Genomic DNA, 18,459 nt, shown 5'->3' on the forward strand with positions numbered 1-18,459 from the left:
GGTTGTGTGGCATGCGGTCCAGCATTGTCGTGGAGAATTGGGTCCTCTCTGTTGACCAATGCCGCTGCAGACGTTGCAGTTTTCGATGCATCGCAACGACGTGCTGAGCATACTTCTTAGATGTGGTGGTTTTGCCAGAATTCAGAAAGCCGTAGTGGATCAGACCGGCTGCAGGCCACCACACAGTGACCGTGAACTTTGTTACGTGCAAGTTTGGCTTTGGAAAGTGCTTTGGAACTTCTTCTTGGTCTAACCACTGAGATGGTCATCACTGCTTGTCAAATAAAATACACTTTTTGGTTGAATCAAGAAATGGCTTATTATTGCATAGAATAAGAGAAGACGATACTTCAAAATGACAATTTTTAACATTTTTGCTCAGCTCATGAGGCACCCACTTGTTGAACTTTTTCACCTTTCCAATTTGCTTTAAATGCTGAATGACTGCAGAACACATGGACACATGAGGATGAACAACACACACTGGGGCCTGTTGCAGGTGTGAGGGGAGGGAGAACATCAGGAATAGCTCATGGATGCTGGGCTTACTACCTAGGTGATGGGATAATCTGTGCAGCAAACTACCACAGCCCACATTTACCTATGTAACAAACTTGCACATCCTGCATGTGTACCCAGAACTTAAAGTAAAAATTAATGAAAAATAAAAATTTTTTTAAACTCATGAATAAACAGAAAATCAGAACAGTCCTGTATTAGTGAGGAGATTGAATCAGTAACAAAAACCTCTCAACAAAGAAAAGTCCAGAACCAGATAGCTTCACTGATAAATTCTACCAAATATGTAAAGAAAAATTCTTTGCAAACTCTTCCAAAAAACTGTAGGTGATGAAACACTTCTAAACGAAATCTACAAAGGCCAGCATTATACTGATACAAAAGCCAGACAAAGACACAGTGAGAAAAGAAAACTATAGACAAATCCCTTATGAATATTAGTGCAAAAATCCTCAACAAAATACTGCAAACTGAATTCCACAGTTTATTAAAAGATATGTATATCCTCAACAAATGAGATTTATTTCCATAATTTAAAAATGATTCAAAATTTAAAAAATCAGTGTTACACACCTCATTAGTAGAATAAAGAAAACTGCATGATCTCAACTGATAAAAGTATTTGATACTTTTAACAGTTCAATACCTGTTTTGATTAAAACACTGAAATTAAGAACAGAGAAAAGTCCTTCAACATGAAAAAAACATATGTGAAAACACACAGCTAAAATAGTCAATGGTGAAAGACTGAAAATGTTTCACCTAAGATCAAGAGCAATACAAAGATGTTCATTTGCATTGTGTCCATGCAACATAGTATGGAAATTTAAGTCAGAGGAATTAGGCAAAAAATAAAAATAAAAAGCATCTAAATTGCAAAAAGGAGACAAAATTGTCTCTTGTTATGAATGATATAATCTTACATGTAAAAATCCAAAAGATTTTACAAAAAAGTATTAGGGCTAATAAATACATTTTGTAAAGTTGCAAGATAGGAAACTAACATGCAACATTAGTTGTATTTCTATAGACTAACAAAAAATCAAGTGAAATTCAGATAACAATTCTACTTAAAATAGCATCACACAAATGAAATACTTAGGAATAAATTAAATGAAGGAGGCAAAAACAGGTGTATTGAGAACTACAAACCATTGTTAAAAGAATTTAAAGATAGAAATAAATTGAAAGACATTTTATGTTTAAAGATTAGAAGACTTAATATTGCTAGACTGACAATACTAGCCAAAGACATCTAGAGATTCGCTGTGATTTTTACCAAAATCCCAACAGCATTTTTGTTGCAGAAATAGAAAAATCCATATGAAATTCACATGGAATCTCAAGAGATTACAAATACTACCCCCAGCTCCCCCCACCAAATATTCAAAAGGAGAAAATAGAGTACTTGTATTTTCTGATTCAATATTTAGTACAAAGCTACAGCAATCAAACATTGTGGTGCTGGATTAAAGACAGATATATATACCAATGAAGAGTATAGAAAGCCCAGAAATAAACCTTTATGTATATGGTTGATTGATTTTTAAAAACGTTGCCAAGACCATGTAATCTGGAAAAGGACAGTAGTTTCAACAAATGGTCTGTAAAAACTGGATGTCCACATGCAAAAGAATGAAATTGCACCCTTACTACATGCAATTACAGAAATTAACTCAAAATGGATGAAAATCTCAATATATGAGATAAAACTACTAAAATCTTAGTAGAGAATATAGAAGAGCACCTTTACGACATTGGATTTGAATAAATTGTTTAATTAAATTCAAACAATTTAATGATTGTTTGAATATGATACCAAATGTACAGATAATGAAAGAAAAAAGACAAAAACTGAACTTTGTCCGTGCCAATTACAACATTTTTATGAATCAAAGGATACTATCAAGAAAGTGAAAAGACAGTCCACAGGATGGAAAAGAATATTTGCAAATTAAGTATCTGATAGGAGATTAATATCCATAATATATAAAGAACTACAAGTCAACAATCAAAATCAAAAAAGTCCAACAAAAACTAGACAAAGTACCTAAGTAGACATTTCTCCAAAGAAGATATACAGATTTCCAATAAGCACATAAAAAGATGTTCAACATCACTAGCCATTAGGGAAATGACAATGAAAACCAAAAGGAGATACAACTTCACATCCATTGGGGTGGCTATTATCAAAAAAGAGAAAATAACAAGTGTGGGAGAGACCATAGAAAAATTGGACCCATTGTGCATTGTTGCTAAGAGTGTAAAATGGTGCATCCACTGTGGTAAACAGCTTGGCAGTTCCTCAGAAAGTTAAACATAGAATTACCATATGATCCATCAATTCCATTTGTAAGTATGTATATACCCAAAAGAAGTGACAGCAGAAACTCAAACAGATATGTGTCTGCCAATGTTCATAGCAGCATTATTCACAACAGCCCGATGGTAGAAGCAACCCAAATATTCATCAATAGATGAATGGGTAAACAAAATGTGGCACATATACATACAGAGAAATGTTATTCAGCCATAAAAAGGGATGAAATTTGATAGATGGTATAACATGTATATACCTTGAAAACCTTTTGCTAAATGAAATAGGTCAGACAGAAAAAGTCAAATATTGTATGTTTGTATGAATCTATTGTATAATTCCACTTACATGAGATACCTACAGTGGGCAAATTCATACATACAGGAAACAAAATAGCTATTACCAGGGGTTTGAGGAGGGAGAAGTGGGGAGTAATTGTTTAGTGAGTAGACAGTTTCAGTATTTGAGGATGAGAAAATTCTGGAGATAAATGGTGGTGATGGGTGCCAAACTGAATATACTTAATATCACAAAATTATACACTTAAAACTGAAACAAGTTTATGCTGTATATATGTTGCATATATTTTATCACAATTAATAGCTTAAAAATCCTAATAGCATGGATTGTGGATCAGGCAGACACAAATTAGAAGACCCAAGTTTGAATCTGCTGAGTATCTAGGTCATACTACTGAACCTCTCTGAGCTACTTCCTCCTCTTTCCAGGGCTAAACATAGTCCCCACCCCTACTTCATGGTTGGTGGTAAAGATAAGCGGGAAACAGGGACTGGTACAGGGGACCCCACAGTGCAGGCCCTGGTGCACTGTCACTAGGTCAGCCTGAAATCAGAGACCCAGGCTGAAGGAAATGAGCAAAGAAGTCAGCAGGTGAGGAAGGTGTAAAGACTGAGGACTTGTCAGCATGGAACAGGAAACGTTCCTGGGGAACACAACAGTATTAAGCAGAAAAACAAAACGAAACCAAAAGGAAACTTGCTGCATTGATAAGAGGACAATGGAGCCTATTTATTATAGATGAAGTAATTTTGGGCGAAGTATAAAAATGGTGCTTTATGCAAGGAAGTATTACCTGAAATTCAGTTTTCCCCAAAAAAGTGGGATGGCTCAGGAAGATGTGTTCCCCAAGTCACTGGGTTGTGTGAGTAGAGATAAGGGATCCCTGCCCCAAGCAGGATGGGGAGAAACTGGACTTGATCAGCTCTGGGCCCTCGGAGTGTCCAGGTTCTAATCACGCTGAGCTGTAAATCCTTAAACTCAGCAAACAAGGCAGAGCAGAGGGAACACTATTCAGGCCAAACCCACAGCTTCCCCACCCCATCTTCCCATCGCCTGCATTTACTGAGGTCGGACTACAAAAGCCCTCTGGGGCCACCAGGCAGCTAGAGGATCCAGTGAGCTGCTGGGGTCCTGAGTAGTTTGGGGAGAGGCCCCTGGAATCTTGTGGGCAGCAACATCTGGTGCAAGAGCAGCCTGAGGCAGGCTGATGTGTGGGGCAGGCTGATGTGTGGGGCAGGCTGATGTGTGGGGCAGCCAGCCAGCACCTGCCGCCCAGTGCCGGAGGCCGGGAGCACTGAAGAATGGAAGGACAGCAGGGCTCAGCCAGGACCAGGGGCCCATTCAGCCCTGACCCTGTGCACGGCTGGAATGTTCTGTACCTCCCCACCTAACGCATAAGCATGGCTAGGTCCTTGGGGTCTGCATGTGCTCAGCACCCTGCTTGGCACAAGGCAAGCAATGAACATTATTTCACATTCCCTACCTGTGCCCAGAGATCTTACCCATCCATCCCAGGCCTGAGTTGAGCCCTCACTGGGGTCCCCAGCAGAACACTAGGGGAGTGGGCAGGGGACATGTAACAGGGAACAGCTGAGAGGACCCTTCGGCCCCTCACTGCCACTCTGGAAGAACAGACTCAACAAGGCTGCCAGCCCCCCATGAAGTCCATCTGTTATCCAAGTCCAACCCAGATGCCCAAGAGGGGAATAACCACCCCTAGGGATCAAGGGGCAAGACCTATCCAGGGCATCTTGGAAGTCCTTAAGATGAACATGGAGAAGGAACTTCCCTGCCAGCAAGGAGGAAGTCTCCTTCATTGCTGGCTTTGCTTAGGAACTGGTGGGTTGGGGTCTGGGTTCTCCAAGCATCAGCATACAGGGGCGATGAGAAAAATCAGAAGGAGTTCAACATGTGATCCTGGAAACAGCCCACCACAGGAAGCCTGAGTCTTGTCCCACCACCTGCCTCTGGGTAATTCTCCAACTTCAAGGAGTCACCCCTGACCAGGAAGGCAGATAGAAAAATACCTGAGCTATTCACAGTCCAGGATTGTAGTGAGGTTGCTGGGAGTGCAGGGAAAGGGTTTTGGAGACCAGAAAGGGCTTCAGTGTTCTCCTAAAGATTACACCACTGATACTAGTGAATAAGCACAGAGTGTATTCCCACCCAGCAGGAGGAGCTGGAAAGGGAATCAATACAATTTCTCCAAGGCTCAACACTGGCCTCTTTCCTTCTTCGAGAGCCAGAAGGTGCCTAATGCACGGCCTAGCTTTCCCAGGGCCACCCCAAGCAGACCAAACTGTTCCTAAAAGTGCAAAGACTGTCACGTGGCTCTCCAAGTTGTAGAAGAAGTGCTTATATTACAGTATTCTAGAATCTTCTCCTTGTGGCCTTAGCCATGGATTGCACTCTGGTCTTGGTAGTCTTGGAAGTTTATGAAGATTGGGTGCAGGTGGTGGTGGAAGTTTCTCCAACCAGGGTTGTAGTACTCGAAGCTCCCCAAAATAAGTAGCCGAGAAGGCAGCAGCAACTGCCAGAAGTGCGCCAAGAAGGGCTCACTATGGCAGGAGCTCCCCATTTTCTGGCTGCTCCTGTGACCCCACCTCACTCTTGGGTCCCTGTGCCAGGGCCCAGGTAGGCTGAGCACAGGCTACCTCTGGCTACCTTCTCTGCTGCCTCCCCCTGTGCCCAGGGGCCACAACCCTCCTCCTCTGTCAGCAGTGCACACTGAGGCCCTCCACCTGGAAACTGCCCAGGTCGCAGGCACTAGGGTCAGCAGCTGGCTCTGGGAGGCCTGCCTCCAGTTACCTGTCCAGCCCTTTCCCTACCCTAGGGACCGAATTCCATTATGACTGCCAGAAGGGTGACAAGGTAACTCTGTGACCTGCAGCTCTGCCCAATGTCCTTCACGTTGGCAACACCAGGGGGAGTCATAGGATCTATGGAGGGTTTGTAAGACAAAACCTCTATTTCCCTTACAACAGCCCTCACAGTGTCCGTTAAAACCCAAATTCTGCCTTTTTTGTTGTTGTTGACTGGAAGAGTTAGCCCAAGTGACTTAGGTGTGTGCGAGAAGGTCAAGAACTGGGAGGCCAGAGTGTTGGCAGTGAGAGGTCATTTGTGTGATACTGAAGCCCCCCAGGGGATGGCAGACATAGAAAGAGATGGAAACCGCAGTGTTACCAGTGTCCTTTGAATGAGGGACATTCTTGTTCTCTACTGCTGTGCACCAGACCACCCCACATTTAGGGACAAAGAACAAAGCCCATTTTATTTTGATCACAGGTTCCAAGGATCAGGCACTCAGGGCAGAGTCGGGAGAGCTCCACGTGTCTGGAGCCCCCAGTGGGAAAGCTTGAACAGCCCAATATGACTTGAATGATAGGGCACTGGAATTATCTAGAGGCTCCTCCACTCACAAGTGTGGTTCCTGGGCAGGAGGACTCAAAAGCTGGGCTCAGCTGGGACCGTGAATGGAGGCCTTGCATGTGGCCTCCCCATGTGACCTGGGCTTCCTCCCAGCATGACGGCTTCAGGGTGCTTGGGCTTTAACAGGTGGCTCAAAGTTCCAAGGGTAAGTATTTTCAGTGAGCAAGGCAGAAATTGTACAGCCTTTTGTGGCATCACCTTGGGAATCACACAGCATCACTTCCACTGTACACTATTAGTCCAAGCAGTCACAGCTGCCAAGAGTCAATGGGAGGAAACACAGGACCCAACTCTAGGGCAGGAGTGGGAATTAGTTCACACCCCAGTGTCAAAGCTGCTGTATGACCAGGGCTTAAATGGCAGAGATGGTATACTGTGTGAAAAAATATGGGCACGACCAAGTGGTATTCAAACAGGACTCAGAAGTTAGATTGTTATTATAAAACATTTGTAGAAATACTGTAATCAGTTTTATTTTCTCCATTTTTGTATGCACAAGAGTGGCATATAATTTTAGAAAATTTATAGTAAGTGTATGATATGGTCTGGCTTTGTGTTCCTACCCAAATCTCATTTTGAATTATAATTCAAATTCTAATCCCTACGTGCTGAGGGAGGGACCTCATGGGAAGTGATTGAATCATGAGGGTGGTGTGCTGTTCTCGTGATAGTGAGTCAGTTCTAATGAGATCTGATGGTTTTGTGAGGGTCTTTCCCCCACCTCCCTCTGCACTTTTCTCATTCTTCTCCTTCCTTCCATCATGTGAAGAAGGACGTGCTTGCTTCCCCTTTCACCATGACTGTAAGTTTCCTGAGGCCTCACCAGGCATGCTTCACTGTGAGTCAATTAAGCCTCTTTCCTTTATAAATTGCCCAGTCTCAAGTGGTTCTTTACAGCAGCATGAGAATGGACTAATACAATAAATTGGTACCCAGTAGTGGGGTTTCTGCTGTAAAGATACCAAAAAAATGTGGAAGCAACTTTGGAACAGGGTTACAGGCAGAGGTTGGAACAGTTTGGAGGGCTCAGAAGACAGGCAGGATGTGGAAAAGTTTGGAACTTCCTAGAGACTTGTTGAATCGCTTTGACCAAAATGCTGATAGTGATATGTACAATGAAGTTCAGGCTTAGGTGGTCTCAGATGGAGATGAAGAACTTATTGGGAACTAGGATAAAGGTGACTCTTGCTATGTTTTAACCAAGAGGTTGGTGGCATTTTGCCCCCGCCCTGGCTATCTGTGGAACTTTGTACTTGAGAGAGATGATTTAGGGTATCTAGTGGAAGAAATTTCTAAGCAACAAAGGGTTCAAGAGGAAGCAGAGCATAAAAGTTTAGAAAATTTGCAGCCTTAACATGTGATAGAAATGAAAAACCCATTTTCTTTCGTTTCTAAAGAAATTCAAGCCTACTGCAGAAATTTGCATACATAATAAGAAGATGAATGTTAATCATCAAGACAACGGGGAAAGTGTCTCCAGGGCATCTTGGAGACCTACGGCAGCCCCACCCATCACAGGCCCAGAGGCCTCCGAGAAAAAAATGCTTTTGTGGGTCAAGCCCATTGGCCTGCATAGAGGCTCCTCTATGCAGCCTCGGGACATGATGCCCTGTGTCTCAGCTGCTTTAGCTACTGCCATGGCTAAAAAGGGCCAAAGTACAGCTTGGGCCATTGTTTCAGCGAGTTCAAGCCCCAAGTGTTGGCAGCTTGCACATGGTGTTGGGCCTGCGGGTAGACAGAAATCAAGAATTGAGGTTTGGGGCCAGGCATGGTGGCTCGCGCTTATAATCCCAGAACTTTGGGAGGCCAAGGATGGCGAATCACCTGAGGTCGGGAGTTCAAGACCAGCCTGGACAACATGGGGAAACCCTGTCTGTACTAAAAATGCAAAAATTAGCCTGGCATGGCGGTTGGTGCCTGTAATCCGAGCTACTTGGGAGGCTGAAGCAAAAGAATCACTTGAACCCAGGAGGTAGAGGTTACAGTGAACTGAGATCGTGCCACTGCACTCCAGCCTGGGTGACAGAGTGAGACTGTGTGTCAGGAAAAAGAAAGAATTGAGGTTTGGGAATCTCTGCCTAGAGATTTGAGAGGATGTATGGAAACACCTGGATGCCCAGGCAGAAGTTTGCTGCAAGGGCAGGGCCCTCATGGAGAACCTCTGCTAAGGCAGTGCTGAAGGGAAATGTGGGGTTAAAGCTCCCACACTGAGTCCCCACTGGGCGCTATCTAGTAAACCTGTGAGAAGAGGACCACTGCCCTTCAGACTCAAGAATGGTAGATCCACTGACAGTTTGGATTGTGTGACTGGAACAACCATAGGGACTCAATGCCAACCTGTGAAAGCAGCAGGGAGAAGAGCCATACCCTGAAAAATCAAGAGCCAGAGCTGCCCAAGGCTGTGGGAGCCCACCTTTTGCATCAGCACCACCTGGGTGTAAGACATGGAGTCAAAGGAGGTCACTTTGGAACTTTAAGGTTTAATGACTGCCCTATTGGGTTTCAAACTTGCATGGGGCCTATAGTCCCTTTGTTTTGGTCAATTTCTCCCGTTTGGAATGGGTGTGTTTACCCAATGCCTGCTCTTGCATTGTATCTAGGAAATAACTAACTTCCTTTTGATTTTACAGGTTCATAGGTGGAAAGCACTTCCTTTGTCTCAGATGAGACTTTGAACTTGGACTTCTGGGTTAATGCTGGAATGATTTAAGACTTTGGTGGACTGTTGGAAAGGCATGACTATGTTTTGAAATATGAGGACATGAGATTTGGGAGGGGCCGGGGGTGGAATGATATGGTCTGCTTCTGTTTCCCCACCCAAATCTCAAATTGTAGTCTTTATTGTAATCCCCATGTATAGGGGGAGGGACTTAGTGAGAAGTGATTGAATCAAGGGTGGTTGTCCCCTGCTGTTCTCATGATAGTGAGTGAATTCTCAGGAGGTCTAATGGTTTTGTGAGGGGCTTTTACCCTCTTCACTCTGCACTTCTCTAATTCTTCTCCTTTCTGACACAGTGTGAAGAAGGACCTGTTTGCTTCCCTTTCCACCATGATTGTAAGTTTCCTGAGGTCTTCCCGAGTAGGCTGAACTGTGAATCAATTAAAACCTCTTTTCTTTATAAATTAGCTAGTCTCAGGCAGTTCTTTATAGCAGTGTGAGAATGGACTGATAATATATACTTTATATAACTTAAAAATTACAAGTGATGAGAAGCATTGAGTTGGTTCGTTGTCAGTTCCCCCCCCTCTTTTGGAGTTGTATTTAGTGTAATAGAATATCTTAAATTAGTGGTGTTTTATAATCAGTAAAATTGGGTGTACTTCTCCACAGCATATTAGGATTCTCTTGCTTCATGCCTTTCATGGAACTTGTTATTGTTATATTTTAATATTTATGCCTAATGATTAAACATCTCTTTGTGGTCTTAATTTGCATTTTCTAATTACTCTAGAAACTTATCCGTTCACGTGATTTTGGTCATTCAAGGTTCCTCTTTGAAGTGCCTATTCATGGCTGTGTCCATTCTTTGCTTTGGGTGTTCCTCTCTTTCACACTATTTTATTAAAAGTCTTCATATATCCTGGATACTAATCCTTTATCAATTGCTGCAAATATCTTCTTTCAATGTGTGGCTGGCTTTTTCACTCCGTTTATTGTTTTTTAATCAAAGCATACGTTCTTAATTGTAACGCACTTGAACTGTCATTTTCCACCCTGACCCCCTTCCACCCTCCAGGGGCAGTTAAGTTCCCTGATACCTTCGGGTTCAGGGGTCGCCGAGCCCGCCTTCCTGGCTGAGCGCTACGCGGTCAGAGCTGGGGCCTAGGGAGCAGAGGTGGCCAGGCGCTCCGGGAGGAGCTGGGTGATTCGGGCGCTGGGGACGTCCTGCTCTAGGGGCCGCCACGCTACGAGGGGAAAGAAGGCCAGGAGGCCGCACGGGTCCTCTGTGCAGACGGGAGCCGCGGGCACCTGGAACAGCCCCCGCCCGCACCGCGGAGGCCCCGCGGGGCCAGTAGCGAGAGGTCGGGGCGCCCAGGACCAGAGGGCGGCGGCGGGAGCGGGTGATACCTCCAAAGGACGCCCTAGCCCTTCCGCAGGCGCCGGAGTCGGGTTCAACAGGAGCCAGCTGGGGGCGTCTCCACGGGGCTGAACCCGGGGAGGGCCGGGCCGCCCAGCAGATGAGACCGACTTTTCTCCCGCGTTGCGGGTGGTCCGATCCGCTGCGCCCTCCCCCTCCAGGGCCGCCCACCCGCAAGCCCCGCCCCGAAGGCTGGAGCTTCCCTGGGGGTTGGAGACGCCGAGGCCACGCCCCGAAGGCGGGAGCAGCTGTGGGGCGGGACCTGGCCACCCTCAGGGCTCCGGCGCCAAGTTCAGAGCCGCGCGCTGGGCTCTGGGCCCGGAGGAGGCTGTACTGCACCAGCGCCCCGTGCCCCACTTCTCCGGAGAGCCCAGGTGAGGCGCCCCCGCCTGTCTGCAGTGACAGAGCCGCGAGCGGGCGCGGGCGGCGGGGTCCATCTCGCTTCCACTGCATTTCCCCAGGACAGGGCTGTTGAGTCCTGCCTTTGACTGTGGGGTCCTTTCTTTCCCTCTGTCGCCAGCTTCCTCCAGCTCTCTCCCACGTCCTCTCCGAGTCCCAACCCCGTTTCTGTTCCCTTTCTTTTTTCCCACTTTTTCTCCTCTATCTCCTCTTTATTGTCTTCCTGTTTTCATTTTCTCTCTCTCTCTCTCCACCCCCTCTCTCCCCCATCCCTCTTTCCCTCTCTTTCTTTATTCTCCTCCCCTACCTTCTCCCTCTCCCCGTTGGCTTTTCAGCACTCAAGAATTCTGCCTATGATTTTTTTTTCTCCTAGGGTGACTTTCAGGCTGCAGTTCTTTTCATCCCCCCCTCTGTCCCTCCCTGGGTTTATCCTGTATTGCTCTTTTATTCTCAGCCCAGGCTTGGGCTGGGCAGTAGGATAAGAACCATGCATTGGCCCCAGATCCTTTCTCCAACAGATTATATCCAAAGATCTGGGCATGTAACCTGCTCACTGCCTTTCCTGGGGGGAAAATACCAATGATCTCATTATAATGAGTTTTTAGAATGAGCTGAAAGAACATACCTGGGTTTAGAGACAAGGGGTTGATTGAATCCTTTCCTTGACATTTTGCCTTTACTAATAGACACAGACAGCACAACAGGAAGCTAAGCCTTGCAGAAGCATTTAGGGGGCGTTCCCACCCACACCTGCCTTCGGGCAGGGTGTGCAATGTCAGGTGCAGGGGAGGAAAGGGACAGAATTCAGAGCAGTGTTGTGGGAAGACAGTGGGAGGCCAGGACTTTGCACTTGAAACATTTGAGGGAGCTTGGAAATAAGAAATTAACAGTAAATCTCTAAAATATGTAGTTGCCAATGCCACCGATGTGCAGAAATGAAGTTACTTAATTACTCCTGAGGGAGACATTAGACATTTTATGGCAGTAATTATGGCATTTTGAAATTAATGATTTTATGTACATTAGGTAGGAGGGCCAAGGGGAAGGTATTTCATGTTAGTGTCAAAGATTGTCGTAGATGCAGAAGTGATGAACTCTAGAAAATCAAGCCTCATTCATTTTTGAGGGAAAACATAGAACTATATCGAGACAATTTTTCATTTCTTGATTAAAATATAAACGTGTCAGAGAGATGTGATTTAATTTTTAATGATATTTTATAACATATATATTTATATGTGCAAATACACACAAATACATAATATATATACACTAAGTTATAAAAGAGCCATTATTTGTTTCTGAATACCAACAAAGCATGAAGCTTTCGCTTCTTGGAAATAATTTAACCTGATATTGTAGCTTATTATGACTTTTAATGAAAATTCAACTAATTTAACTTTTGATTGATACAGAAATGGAAATTCCATCATAGATAAATCACAAAGAATTAAACAGAAATTAAATTTGATGAAGGAACACATTGTATTGTGTTCAGTGAAAAAATTTGCATATGCTAGATTCAAAGAATTTTGGACAAATTCATAGGTATGTGCATGAAACTGTGATTTGTGAGGCTTTTTTTTCTAGCTTAAAAAGTTAAATTGTCTGTTGGGCATGGTGGCTCGTGCCTGTAATCCCAGCACTTTGGATCACTAGGTCAGGAGTTCGAGACCAGTCTGGCCAACATAATGAAACCCCATCTTTACTAAAAATACAAAACAAAACAAAAATTAGCCAGGTGTGGTGTTGTGTGCCTGTAATCCCAGATACTCGGCAGGCTGAGGCAGGAGAATCACATGAACCTGGGAGGCAGAGGTTGCAGTGAGCTGAGATCCCGCCATTGCACTCCAGCCTGGGAAACAGTGCAAGACTCAATCTCAAAAAAAAAAAAAAAAAGTGAAATTGCTTTTTTCTAATCTAATCTAATCCCTGATCCCCAGTGTATGAGGATTCTGAGGGGAGGGATAATAGGCTTTCCAAATGATTTAGAATCATCATGTCTGCTTTGCATGTCAGATTTCTTTTCAGACATCCAAGAGGTGGCAACTTTTGTTTGAAACAGATATTCACACCAATTATTTAAAAAATAAGTCAAGTTTCAATACTTTTAAGCTTATTTTTATTCATTAGTGGTCTGTGTCTCTGTAAGAACGCCACTGTGTTTTTATCCTTAGAAGATGCTATTGTTGGAATCTGGGAAGGTCGGATGAAGTAGCCTAAGTAAAATCATGGACTTTTTTCCTGAAGGCTGCCAGTGAAATTGGGACCACCCTCTCAGGCTCCACCTTTGTTCTCTGGTTGTATCAGGAAGAGAGCTGCCGTTCCTTATGCTCTTGCTACCTGGCATGCACAGAGCCCTGCCGAGTCCTGTCCGCCAGCCCCTGAAGTGAACATCACCGTTCTTGCTTTACTTATGAAGAGATGGAGGCCCAGAGTGCTTGTCCCAGGTCAGGCAGGTAGTGAGTGGCAGGGCTGACTGGAACACAAGTTGTGCCCTGGAGCCTGAGTGACCAGGGCTAATTCGGTCCCGTTATGTGACTTCCATGTTGCTGCAGCCTTGGCACATGTAATATCTAAAATATCACTCCACATGGCACCAGCCATTGCCTATTGGCATTGTTTGACAGAACGCAGCTCCCTGTTGTATGTCCTGGTCATCTTCAGTATGTCCATGGCAGGCTCTCCATCCACACAGCAGGGCCCCTTGAAGCACTGAATGTGCCCTCTGCACAGTCTCAGGCATCTGAGTGGGTGATGGGATCACATCCACTCCATGAGGGTCCACGTGGCCAAATTATGTTGTCCTAGGGCTGCCCTCCCTGCTGCCATGGGGAGTGGCCGTGTCCTCGGTCTCCTGCACTTGGCTTTGCTGGAATGCAACAGGTGTTGCTGCTAGAGGGGTCCAGGCATAACCAGCCACAGAGCCTGTAAGGGCTGGCCAGGAAGTGCTCATCACCCCAGCACCACAAGCCAACCTCTGGGAAAGCCTGGATCACCTTCAGTGTTGAATTTCCTCAGTGTGCCAGAGCCAGGGGGATGCCTGGAGACAGGTGTACCCCCTTTCTTAGGAAACCCCAGGACCTCACAATCAAAATGCAGAAAAAGCCTGTAGATGATTGTCCCTGGAATATTCCAAAAGGATCTGGGGAGCTTCTCCAGAGACTAGGGACACCAAAGGATTGGAAGACAAGGTATTTTCTGCTCTTGCATGTTTTAACTCAAGAGAAAGGCAGATGCAGCAAAGCACTGCGTGGGGGGTGGGGAGTACATGGTGTCTCTGAATAAGATCTGGTGCCTGACCTGCAGCTCAGAACAGCTGGAGGCTGGCCAGTTGGCTTGGGGCAGGAAGTGCCTGCAGACATCTCAGGAAAAAACAGTCATCCAGCTGTTTGCCAAGAGTTCTTTGCTCTGTAGGTAGAGTGGGAAGGAGAACAATGCCCAGGCTGCTCGTTCATTCATTAACCACTGTTGGGTGCTGGTCACTGAGAGCTCAGGAGTAACGGGAAGGCCGCCATGGGGTGGACTCTGTCCCTTTGCACTCAGTGTGATAAGAACTGATCCCTCTTACGTTTACTGAGCTAGGCTTCTTGGCATTTTCTCTGTATCAATCCTTCTAATCTTTCCAACAACCCAGTGAAGAGCGCACCAAGGTAATCCTCTTTACAGATCAGAAAACAGAGGCATCCATACCTTGCCCAAGGTCACAGGTTGGATAGAGCAGAGCTGGATTGGAGTCCAGGCCTCTGACCCTGGAGCCTGTGCACTTAACGTCTGTTTTGGATGGAAGGCTTGAAGGTTACATAAGACAACCTGGTTAAGGTATAGACAGACAGGTAATGTGGGAGAATGTGGCCAGTGGTTCCAAAATGAGGGAATGATCGGTGTACAGTCAGGGCCCAGGTGATGGGTAATAAACCGAGAACCACAAGCTCTTAACACCATGGGGTTGTGACGCTTCATCTCCCAGGATGCAACACCTGCGGAGCTCAGTAATAGGGGATCCTGATTGGTGACCCAAGTGGGTTGAGAGCCTTGGGGAGATGAGTTCTGTGTTGGTGGGGAGGGCCAGCATAGTAAGATCCCCTGTAGACTTGGGGAGCTCTGTTTCAGTAAGTTTTGAAGATCATCACTTCATTCCCCATGATGCAAGAGCTCTGAAAGTGGTGGGGGAGTCCTGAAATTAAATCTGCTTTTTTCAAGTAGGAAGGACATTGGTGGCAATGAGAGACATCTGTGTGGCTCAGAAAGATGTCTTGCTGAGGTCAGAGGGATGGGGGCCAAGGAGGACAAGAGGAGCCCTCCCCAGGACACTCACAATGACGAGTGACGAGGACCACTAAAGAGTGTCAGGGGGCGAGAGCCCGGGCATGCAATGAGCCTACTGAGGAGAGCTGACAACCACAAAGCATCTTTTCATATCATGTTCGGAGCAAGGAGAACAAGGGCTGTGTAGATCCATTGCTGTCTAGGGCAGCTGGTGTCTGTGAAGGGGAGGAAGGCGCATCTCCACTGTGCCCACAGCAGTCTGGATAGAGGAGGATCTGCAGGTGCAAAGGGCGTAGGTGGGTCCCCCGAGGAAAGCAGAAGTCAGGCAGTGCTGGGCAGCTGTTCATGTGCTCAGGACCCTGACTCAGAGAATGCCCTGGCCAGGGCATGGTGTGACCTGGAATCAGATCCCCCATCTGAGGTGCTGTCTGACAGGTGCTGGACATGAAGCCTGGAGGTGGATGAGACTCAAATCTGACGCTGGCCCTGAGAAAGATCCTAGAGTAAGAAGGAGGCTGTGAGTCTGGAGGCAAGGGAGAGACGGGCATGAGGGGCTGGCAGGGGCTCCCCGGGGTCAAACCATGCCAGACTCTTTTGCCACGTTTCAGGGCTTCGGTCTGGCCCTTGTTCTGTTGGGGTTCTGGAGGACATCCTGTGCCCTTGCGTCACTGACCTTACTCCATGAAGTGCTGATGCAGGCGACAGTGGTGACCCTTGTGGGACCCAGATGGGATGAAAGGTCCCCAGCTAGTTCCTAATTTCTTCTCCTCCTTTTCTCTATCCCCCTCCTCCTTCTTATTAAGATGTGGGTGTTAACATTGCTGGAGCATGAAGCCGGGTGGGATATTTAATTCATCAGGTGGTGGTATCTGGATCCACAATGGTTTCTAAAAGCTGGGACTGCCCTGGGTTTATCAGGATGGCCTTTGGCAGATTGGAGATAAATGTTCCTGGATTGAGACACATAGCCTCCCTCGTGGTTTTTATGAAAATGCAATGAACAAGGTACTTTATTCATTTATTAATACTGTTGTTTGTCATGTTGACACTTATGTAGCCAATAAATGGTGACTCCTATTTTCATACCATGAAGCATCCTGATAGCAAATGTTCCATCCTGCTGTAAAGGTGTTACCCTTTTTAGTGCTGAGAAGGGGTTGTCGCGTCCCAGCTCAGGGAGCTACACCCCATTCTCATGTTCAGGCTATGTTGCTGTGGGCAGCAAATGTAGCCCAGGGAGGCACCTGCAGAGGTGGTTCCAGGCACAGCAGGACCAGGAAGAGTAAGGACAGTCTTCTACGCTTGGGTAGGGCATTGTGTAGGTTGCAGCTGTCCTCTAGAGAACTGTCTTTGAGAGGGAAGGAAAGAGCGAATGTGAATGCAAGCCGGCATGTGTGTATTCATTCGTGTGTGTGTGTGTGTGTGTGTGTGTGCATGTGTGTTTGTCTGTAATGTCTATATGAGTGGTGTGAGTTTATGAGTATATGTATGTGAGAGTGTATGTATGTGTGTGAGTGTGTGTGTATGTATGAGTATATAAGTGTATGTGTTTGTGTGAGTGTATATGTGTCTGTGTGCACATCTTGTGTGTGTATGCGTGTGAGTGTGTGTGTGTGTCTTCCTGTGTGAGATCATGGAAGCTCAGCAATGGGGCTTCAAGCAGACCAGTTATTCCTGGAGAAAGAGGGGGAACTGGCTTCCTCCAATTAGTCATAGACGGGTAGGTCTGGGAAGGGCTGGAGAGACAACTTAGCCTGAGCCCATTTTACAGATGGAAACCTGAGGCTCAGAGAGGTTGAGTGCTTTGCTCAGGGTCACAGAGAGGAGTGATGTGTCTGCATCTGCCTCTTTGGGATACAATGGCTGACATTCATCTCTGATGTCAGACACCCCCTCTGAGGAATCTGCTTGGAAAGAGCATCAGGAGTGGCGCAGAGCCTACTGCAGCACCTGTTTTGCGTCCTCTCCATGTGACAAAGGACCTGGACTTCCAGGAGTCACACAGGGTGGTGTGCAGGGCCAGGTGGGGTGGCAATGTCCCACAGGAGCTGGTCCAAAGCTTGTGGCAAAAGGACACGCTAAGGTTTTATGTTCACTTTTCCTGCTTTCTCTCTGATTGCTCTTATTGCTTTCACTCCACAAGAAGGTTGGCTTCTCCGTCTCATCTCCTTGAGAGCTCTTGCAAGAAGGGTCTGGACCCAGGAACCTCCTTTCCTGCGTGGGCAGAAAGTAGGGAGAGGAAGGAGCTGGTTTGGCCCAGGTTATATTTATGAGTAGCAAGCCAGGGAGGCCCCAGTGAATAAGGCACTCACCCACTCCTAGATTATCCCTGAGCCCTGGGATAAATATTTTCTAAGGATGAAAATAATGGAATTCTCAGTGGAATCGGTTCTGCCAGTGCTGCTCACCAGCTCTGGGGCACTTGAAGAACTGGAGATCTAGCTTCCAGAACTTAGGGGTGGGGCTGGTGAGGGCAGGTAGAGATGAAGGCATGCCAGCAGGGCTGATGCCTCCTCCCTATGGGTGCCACCTTCACATGTGGTCACTGCATGTCTTCCCTTCTGCACTGTGGGCACTTCCAGGGTGAGGTTGAAGGCTGGGCCACCCATGGGTTTCCAGCAGTTGGGCACAGGCAGACAGTTGGTAAACCTCTGCTGGGGAACAGAGGAGAAGTGAGTGGATTTATGTGTGGGGAAAAGTAAGAGTAAGCACTTCTGGTGAGTGGAGATGGGGTTACCTATGCTCTTTCCAGGGGCAGGGCCAGATGGTGAGGTGGCTGTCCCTCAGTGCAGGGGTGGGGCCAGGCACAGCCAGACCCATCCTGCCAAGCCTGCATGTGCATTGTTCCAGCGATTGTCCCTCTGTGCACCTGTGCCTGCAGAGCTTCTATCCCCAGTGCCTGAAGAGGCCTGGCACTGCTGAGGGTCAGGAGAAAATGGGCATGGCAACCAGCAAGGAAGGAAAGCTGCCCTCAACCAGGGTGCAGACACAGTTGGATTAAGTCAGGGTTGGCAGGCGGAAGCCCTATGTTCTCTATGAATGTGGCAGCTGCTGTTAGATGCTGACAGGTGCAGGGGCAGGGCTGAGCCGGCACCTCTGGGTGGCAGCTGTGTGTGTGTGTGTGTGTGTGTGTGTGTGTGTGTGTGT

The 18,459-nt window shown here is 46.5% G+C and overlaps 1 protein-coding gene across 1 annotated transcript in view; it reads left to right on the plus strand.

Annotated features, from left to right (window-relative positions):
• The first annotated feature begins 10,897 nt into the window (after positions 1–10,897).
• ZNF488 (zinc finger protein 488) overlaps positions 10,898–18,459 on the plus strand; it is an 18,761-nt gene continuing 11,199 nt past the window's right edge. The window contains exon 1 of the mRNA XM_017504646.2: positions 10,898–11,018. The gene's annotated coding sequence lies outside the window, so the exon portion shown is untranslated. The remainder of the gene's footprint in view (positions 11,019–18,459) is intronic.

This window comes from Cebus imitator, unplaced genomic scaffold (assembly GCF_001604975.1).
Source record: "Cebus imitator isolate Cc_AM_T3 unplaced genomic scaffold, Cebus_imitator-1.0 Scaffold326, whole genome shotgun sequence".
NCBI classification, from domain to species: Eukaryota; Metazoa; Chordata; class Mammalia; order Primates; family Cebidae; genus Cebus; species Cebus imitator.